Source organism: Monopterus albus, unplaced genomic scaffold (genome assembly GCF_001952655.1).
Source record: "Monopterus albus unplaced genomic scaffold, M_albus_1.0 scaffold104.1, whole genome shotgun sequence".
In the NCBI taxonomy this organism is placed as follows: Eukaryota; Metazoa; Chordata; class Actinopteri; order Synbranchiformes; family Synbranchidae; genus Monopterus; species Monopterus albus.
The window spans coordinates 1-7,747 of NW_018127984.1; the positions used below are offsets into that span (position 1 = coordinate 1).

The following is a 7,747-nucleotide window of genomic DNA, read 5'->3' on the forward strand; positions in this document are numbered from 1 at the left end:
AGACCAGGGAAATAGGGTTCACTGGGACACTAAAACAGAGATTAGATCTGAAGCCAGGAAGAGGAGAAAACCTCAAAGGTAGAACCATTACACACACACAGGCAGAGCAGTTTTATTGGAACCGGAAAACAATGCCTAAAGTGAAGCAGTTAGGTGGAAACAAAGAAAGAAGTAAGTGTCTATGCAGAAATTAAGACAGTATAGGTATTCCTCCCCTATCCCCACATAATACAAACACTTTCTCTGTAGAGACAATGCCAGGTTGGAAAGAAAACTGACAAAGACCTTCTTATGAACCATACCTGCCTCATTGATTCTACCGTATTTACTATGACAGAAGAAGGGTTCTTCACTTAGGGCTGGGTGACTTGTAGTTTTAAGGCTGTAGCTACAGTTAATGGATCTAATCCAGTAGCTACAGCTCTTGTTGCTTGAGACACTGACTGTCACCATTTGTGATGTCCAAACCTACGTTCACATGCCTGCAGCTCTGAAGGTGGAGTCACTGCCATACTGGGCTGCCAGACCAGACCAGGCCATGGGGTCAACAGCCTCCTGCATTTCATTTCCTTCTAGGCTAAAATAATTTTTATTAAACACAGTGTTTCAGTGTTCTGCTGTTATATCTGCCCAGCTAAATGCAGAATTAACCAAAATACCATAAATCTAACACTCTGTACTTTTTAGTTTCATACATATTGATATTAATTGTACTACAGAGGTCAAACATCAACTGCCCAGCATCACTGTCAACTCAGTGCAGATCATCTTTTCTCTGAGTTATTTTTAAAAGTGAAATCCACTGATGACGGATTGTTCTTTTTTAAATCAGATTTTTATCAGAGCTACAAACAGCTTTACTTTTTCACTTGTGCAGCTGAACCTCCAACAGCTGTAAACAAGTTTTCATATGTATAAATAAGTGGAATTCCCCTTTAATGGTCAGATAGTCAGGAGACCAGTGTGTTGGGCTTCAGCTGTAGCAGTCAGTTCCTGTGTCTTTGCGTTTCTTTACATCTACCCAGGAGGCAGAGCACAGGACCTGGGAGGAAGAGAAAGTATCAGTGTACAATGACTTTACACAACCACACTGCTGAACTAGGCCTGGATGTCAGTACTGATGAAGCTCCAGTCTCATCAACCACACCCGTCTTTTCTGAACCATCGCGGTTTTTACGCTTCCTTTCGATTTGCTCTGCCGCGTTTAGTGGTGCGTAATCTCAACAGAGAATGATTTAAATCACACAAATCCGCAGTTATTTTGTGTTGCAAACTTTTAACTAGTATCTTTTATAAATGACCAGATTCCCCATGCAACTCTTGGGTGTGGACTTACTCCATTTGACAGAATAGAAACTATCTAGTGCAGCCTGTGGGAAAAGCGCACAGAGTGGAGGAGTGGAAGTTCCCAAGTGGACGGAACCAAACAGTGAAATAGAGAGGGGGGTCCGAGTGCACCAGTCAGAATGTAAACATACAGAAACGTGCCTTTAAATTCTTCATTTTATTATTAAGATGAACTAAAACACTTAACCGCTAAAATAGAATATAATAGTTTATACAGCCATCAATCTGATGAGGTGCTCCCTCAAGACGAATGTGCACGGCGCCTCTGTACACTAGTCCTTCATTTCGGGGTCCTGACCGTTTTATGGCACAGCTGTTGGTTCGTTTCCTCTAATAAAGTCTAACTCGTCCCTATCTTCGCATTGGTCTCCTCCAACCCAACTGAACATTATAAAACCTGACGACTGACGAGGACAAAGGAAATCCACTATTGTGTTGTCTCTGTCTCTACACCCAAAGCAGTGATGGCAGCAGCCAGGAGCAAGTTTAATGTCGGGACCACCACAGTCCTGGTGGTGGTCATCAGCCTGATGATGGGTCTGGCCTGCTGTATGGACTCGGAGGAAGTGAAAAGACTAGTGGTAAAATGAATATTATTGTTGTTGTTGTTGTTATTTAAAGGAACAGTGGTAGTTTCCATAGGTTTACACTCACTTTTTTCTTTATTTTAACAACTATTTGCAGTTATGTTAGCTCCTGTTCCCTTTGTATTGGATACAGGTGTTTGTTGCAAATGGAATGATACCTTGTAATATAATGTAAGACAACAGGATGGACAGAAGTTGAATGCCTTTTGGCTGTATTCTGCCAAAACATTTAACAGAGTGACTGTTGTGACTTTTAAATTGCAGGAGAAGATGAAGGACCAACTTCAGGAAGTTGAGCAAACCATAATAACCAAAAAGGTGAGTCATTGAATTTATTGAGTCACTTATAAATGGTTGAAAAGAAGAAAATTTCATCTAACCTAGGCTATACACTGATTTCATAAGCAAATTACAATTAATTTGACAACCCACATTACTTTCCTGCCCTACAGGCACACATTGAGTCAGAACGTGAAATCATTTTCGAGGTCATTAATGGAAATACGGCCAAAGCGAAAACCCTGAGGTCCCGTACATATCTGCCTCTTTGGCTGGTGGAGGCCATGGAGGGCTACACTGCGGACGTCAGCACTAATGTGAGAGAATCCTTCACTGACATGACTGCAACAGTGGCGGAGCTGGAGTCGATGCTGGAGGACATGAAAGCCCAAGTCAGATTTGTAGAGATGCATCAGGATATGTTCACCTCCACGTAACAACTTCCATGCAGAGTCTGTCTGATGCTGTCTAACTTCACTTTATTGTTTGATAGTTTTGTCTTTGGTTGTTCATTTCTCATTCATGACAAAACCACAACTAACTAACTTTGTGTTGCTGGCCAGTGCTTGTCCAGCAGGCAAACTTTTTTCTTTTGTGCACTTTTTATGCCATAGATTACCTGTGATTAAGTGCATGGAACAAATGATTTCTTACTATTCTGCTGCCACTGTTGATAGATAGTGTTAGAAATTAATAAATCAGTCAGATAATTATTAGACTTTAATGTGTTAGACTTTAATGTGTTATTAATGCATTTTAGTAAGATTCAAAGCCTGCTCATGTGTGCTTTGCTTCAAGGTTAGAAGATAATGTTGACTCTGAAAAGGGTACCTTGACACCAGTTATTTTTGTATTAATCTTGTGTAAGAATTATGTCTGAAAGAATGTTTTAGCTACACATCACGCATACAACATACTCACACATGGAGTTCTTCATTTTGTTATGGCTTGTGCTCGACGCATGCAGAGCATTAGATATGAGACGGAGACGTCAGACTGTCTCCAACTAGTGATGTTTTTTACAGCTGCCTGTGTAAGTGTGTTTCCGGGGTCTCCTTTCTTCCAGCAGTAGTCTGGAGCAGGAGCCACCCGGGTTTGTGCTTCTGTAACTTTTTATTGTGGCTTTAAAAATAAATCGGCACTAAATTGAAGCAAGTTGGACACCGTCCATTCAGATCTGTTCAATAAAAGAACTGGGGTATAACAATAGTGTTGTGGAAACTTTTCTAAAAAATGTGAGGATGAGAGTTGAAATAAAACTTAAAGCTTAGAGAAGAGTATTTGTCTTTGAGTCTTTTATTCTTTGCAAAGAGGAGCATACAAATGAGTGTGTCAGGCAGTACGGTCGTGGCTTGAAAACAGCAGACAGTGTCTATGGGTATTTATAATCGCTTTTCAAATAGGAATTGCAAAGGAAATTGCAAATTGCAAAGGAAGATCTGGTTAAAACGAAATGTCACACTCATGGCTAACAAGGAAATCACACTTTTCTGCATAGCAACACAAAGGTCACTTATAGCTGAACTTCCACTCTTGACACACAGTCTAGGAACATGAAAGTAAAGCAAAGGGAAGTAGAAAACATATATGAAACTATAATTCTACTTCTAAGTATTAGTGCTTCTAAAAGTCAGTGGGAAATTACCACTACAATAGATGGATAGTTTTATAAAAATTGTGTTATTAAATGTGTTTTAAAGTTTCAGAACAAAGCCATGTGAGAAACTGACTGTGTAGGCCTGAAGGACGTTTCCTATCTTTCATGTGAAACTCTGTGTGCTGTGATATACCCGACTACAGAATGTGAAAGTGAGACACAACTGTCAACCATAGGCTGAACATGTGTTCCAGTATGATTAGAACACTTTTATTGCTGACATGACCTCAGCATCGACTCTGCTCTTCTTGCCTGTGTTCTGTTAGTCATGACGTGTGCAGGGTGAGCTGAGCACATAGTCACAATATACAATCTAGTGGAATAATACTAAACATGACACATGAACATAATTAACAGTACTGATTATGAGCATGGAAATGACACTTTGACTCTTTTCAACAGAAAACCAGGACACTATGGTTTATTGTTGTCCTGTTACAGAGGGCGTACTGCACACTCAAATGGTCAGTTCATCATTTTCTTCTTCCTCGTTTCCAAACTGGGAGAGACAGCAGAATGCAGCAGCCTGACCCCAAAACTGTGTTTCTCATGTCTACATTTCCCTGGAAAAGCACAATCATCAGTACAAACACAGATACATTATATACATGTATATAAGGATAAATTTGATGATACAGTAAGGAACATTTACAGTTTGCATATTGATTTATTGCATGCACACATCTCACCACAGATGAACATTTACAGTTTGCATATTGATTTCTTATTGCATGCACACATCTCACCACAGAGTTTTCATTCTTTGAGTGTCCTGCCCATTAACTAAAGACTGCTCTGAGATCAGTGCCTGCAGCATCTCAGCAGTGGGGACCATGGGGTATTTTATTTCCTCACAGCTATATTGATTTATTCATGGTTTATTCACTGTATTTAACAGAGATAAAACAACCCAGCAATATGCAGGTAAATCTAATGCTTTATTACTGATGACATGATAAAATCACATCAAAAGGGGGAATTATAATATTCGGATTTTATAAGCTTTAGTTACTCTTATACCTTGATTTTCCTTGCTTATATATATATTACAACTGTATTGATAAGTGTCAAGAACTGCTGAGTAGGAATTGTCTGCCAGAACTTTGTGGAGAAATAATGTCTGCATCTTTAATTAACCAGACGGCCTGTTTTGTCAGGGAAGGCAGCGTGAGCAGCCTCCGTAGGGGTAGAGGTAGGGACCCAATTAAAGAGCCAGTCCCAGGGAGTAACAATGTAGTACTAGTTCGGGCAGCAGAGCTGGAGTACAGAGAGCAGGCAAAGCTGGCAACAATAGGGCAAGGCGGATACTCAGGTCAGGCGTCCAGGCGGGGCAGTCAGCAACAAGAGAGCAGTCCATATAACAGGGGCAAGGCTATAGTTGTTATCAGAAAGTACAGGCAAGGTGTCGGATCTCAGAATATCAGGCAAAACACAGCTGGAGAGTCTAGGCTAAAGCAAAGAACAATCTGGCAGGTTACTGGTGGGAGAGGGCTGTTTAAATAGGGGTGAAAACAGGTGCAAGCAATGGAGGAGCAGGTGAAGCTGATGAGAGTGATGAACCCAAAAGCTCCTGGTAGGCAGGGTGAGCCAGGGACAGGAAGTCCTTACAAAAGAGGAGCAGGGTAGGACCATGACATGTTTTGCATCTTCACATAGGTCCACTTTGTATTTCACAAGTTCTGCTTTGTCATGTAACAGTTTGCAGAGATGGGGGACCTACAATTTGAGAGGATCTCCTGGCCTGTTTAGCATTTTCACAGGTCTGCTTTGTCCTGTAATAGCCTAGACAGACAATGTCTGCAGCTGCAGACAACCCATTGTCCGGTATTCATTGTTAGTTGCAGACTAATTGTTAGTTGGACACACACACAACAGAACACTGTTCTTCATTAGAGTCCAATTAAATAATACATTTACTCAGCTTAGCAGTTCCTCACTTTCTTCCTCATCTTCCTGGTCAAACCTGACCTAACTAACAACTGTATTAATAAAAAAAGGACCATACTGTAGGGCCAAACCTTTTACACATGTACAAAGGTAAATTCTGACTGTGTGACAACACAACAGGAGGGACTGAGATTCATCTGGAAGTAGCCTGACCAATCAGCCTTCTTTCCTAATATACATAAGGCTTGCAGAGTCAATAATGACTGCTGTGCTACCAGTAGGATATCAGCATCAGCAACCTGAGGTACTGATCAGGGAAAATCAGATAATCTTCCTTCTAAATTGGTGCAATCCACAATAATGTTCAGGATGGAATCTGGCCTCAAAAGTTCAAAAGCAGATTTGATGTTGTGGACATGGGTGACTGCCATTCTTGTTGGCCCTGGTTGCTTAGAGATGCAAATGTTTGAAGTGGAGACATTGGTTCACACCACTTTTGATTGTCCCTCTCTTAAAGCAGGAGGGGCGAAAAATCAAATACTTTTATGCTAAACTAATCAACAGATGTAAATTGTTGAACTATTCAAGACTGTTCTGGCCACAATACAAATGCTAAACTGTGGAGACAGCGGAATGTGAGAAGGACCATCAGCTGCAGACACTGAGAAAGCGGCTGCTCCAAATAAACTGTGAAAGTGATGAAATTACATTTTCTGTGGGGAAGCACAGTTTTGAAAACACAAGTCACTCAGAGCTGGACAACCTCATTGTGGATGATACTCACGGCATCATCTACTGTTATATTCCCAAGGTGACTGACATGAGCGCACACAACACACTTATAGCACACAGTTTGGTTGTTGCAGCTGTTCAATAACTTGCTCAGTTTAGCCTCTTTTGCCCCAAGAACAAAATTATTTTACTGAGCACGCCTAAGCATTACTCATGTTATTGAATTTGCACTTGAGTCTATCATATACACATCTCCCAGGTCAGTATTTGCACAGTACTACCCAGAGATCTGTTATTTACATTGGGCCATCATCAAGTAAACAGTAAATAATTAATGGTGTGCTTATTTACCTCAGCTCTGTGCTTTGTGTTCAGTGCTAACTAGCCAGTTTGCATTCTAATACAATAAACTAAGATTGTATAGTCTACATTATACCATCATGCTAGCATTGTTATTGCTGTGTGTCTTAGCGCGCTGATATTAGCATTTAGGCTAATGCCATGCTTTGCCCAAGCAAAGCATCACAGATGCACTGGCATGGCAACAGTCTTGTTGTTTTATCTACAGGTGGCAGATACCGACTGGAAAAGGGTGATGTTTGTCTTGAACCAGAGCAAGCCATATCAGGACCCCGTGACTCTATTGTTAGGGTGATTTTTATTTTTACGCACATATGAAAAGGATTAGTTAAGGTTTTTTATTTTATAGCACACATAAGTCTATATACTTTTATCTCACAGTTATGTTTACGTAGTTACATATCACCCTATGTGTTCACTGAATCACTGGTCAATATTTACTGTGTTAGCCAACTGAAGCACTGTTTAACATCAAAGTGTTAGGATTGGATTTCAGGAGTTACAGTCGTTTTATTTACTGTTATTATTATTTTGCTTTTATAATGATAAAGTTTAGTATGACTGTCTGTGTTTCATTAACAGCACCATGTATCAGTATTAACCTGGCTCTTATGCATGCACTATAGTTATAATTTTCAGCTTCGAGTCAACTTGTAGTATTTCTCATCTTCTTGGAAAATTGTGCAAGAATAGATTGTAAAGATAAGTGTCGTTCTGGAAACTATAGATAAGATACTGTTAATTTATGCTATTTTACAGACGTGAAGTCTGACGGGCTTGAACTGGTCACTCAAGTCTGAAGCATGAGTAAGGGGTTTTTTACAACAGAATCAGGGAAGTAAGTGACACAGCTAACTGCCTGTCCACTTTCAGTTAGAGAGAAACGCCTGAAAATAGA

The 7,747-nt window shown here is 40.3% G+C and overlaps 1 pseudogene; it reads left to right on the top strand.

Moving 5' to 3' along the window:
• Positions 1-5,394: 5,394 nt before the first annotated feature.
• The window catches only part of LOC109965815 (carbohydrate sulfotransferase 12-like), a 5,566-nt pseudogene continuing 3,213 nt past the window's right edge, over positions 5,395-7,747 (top strand).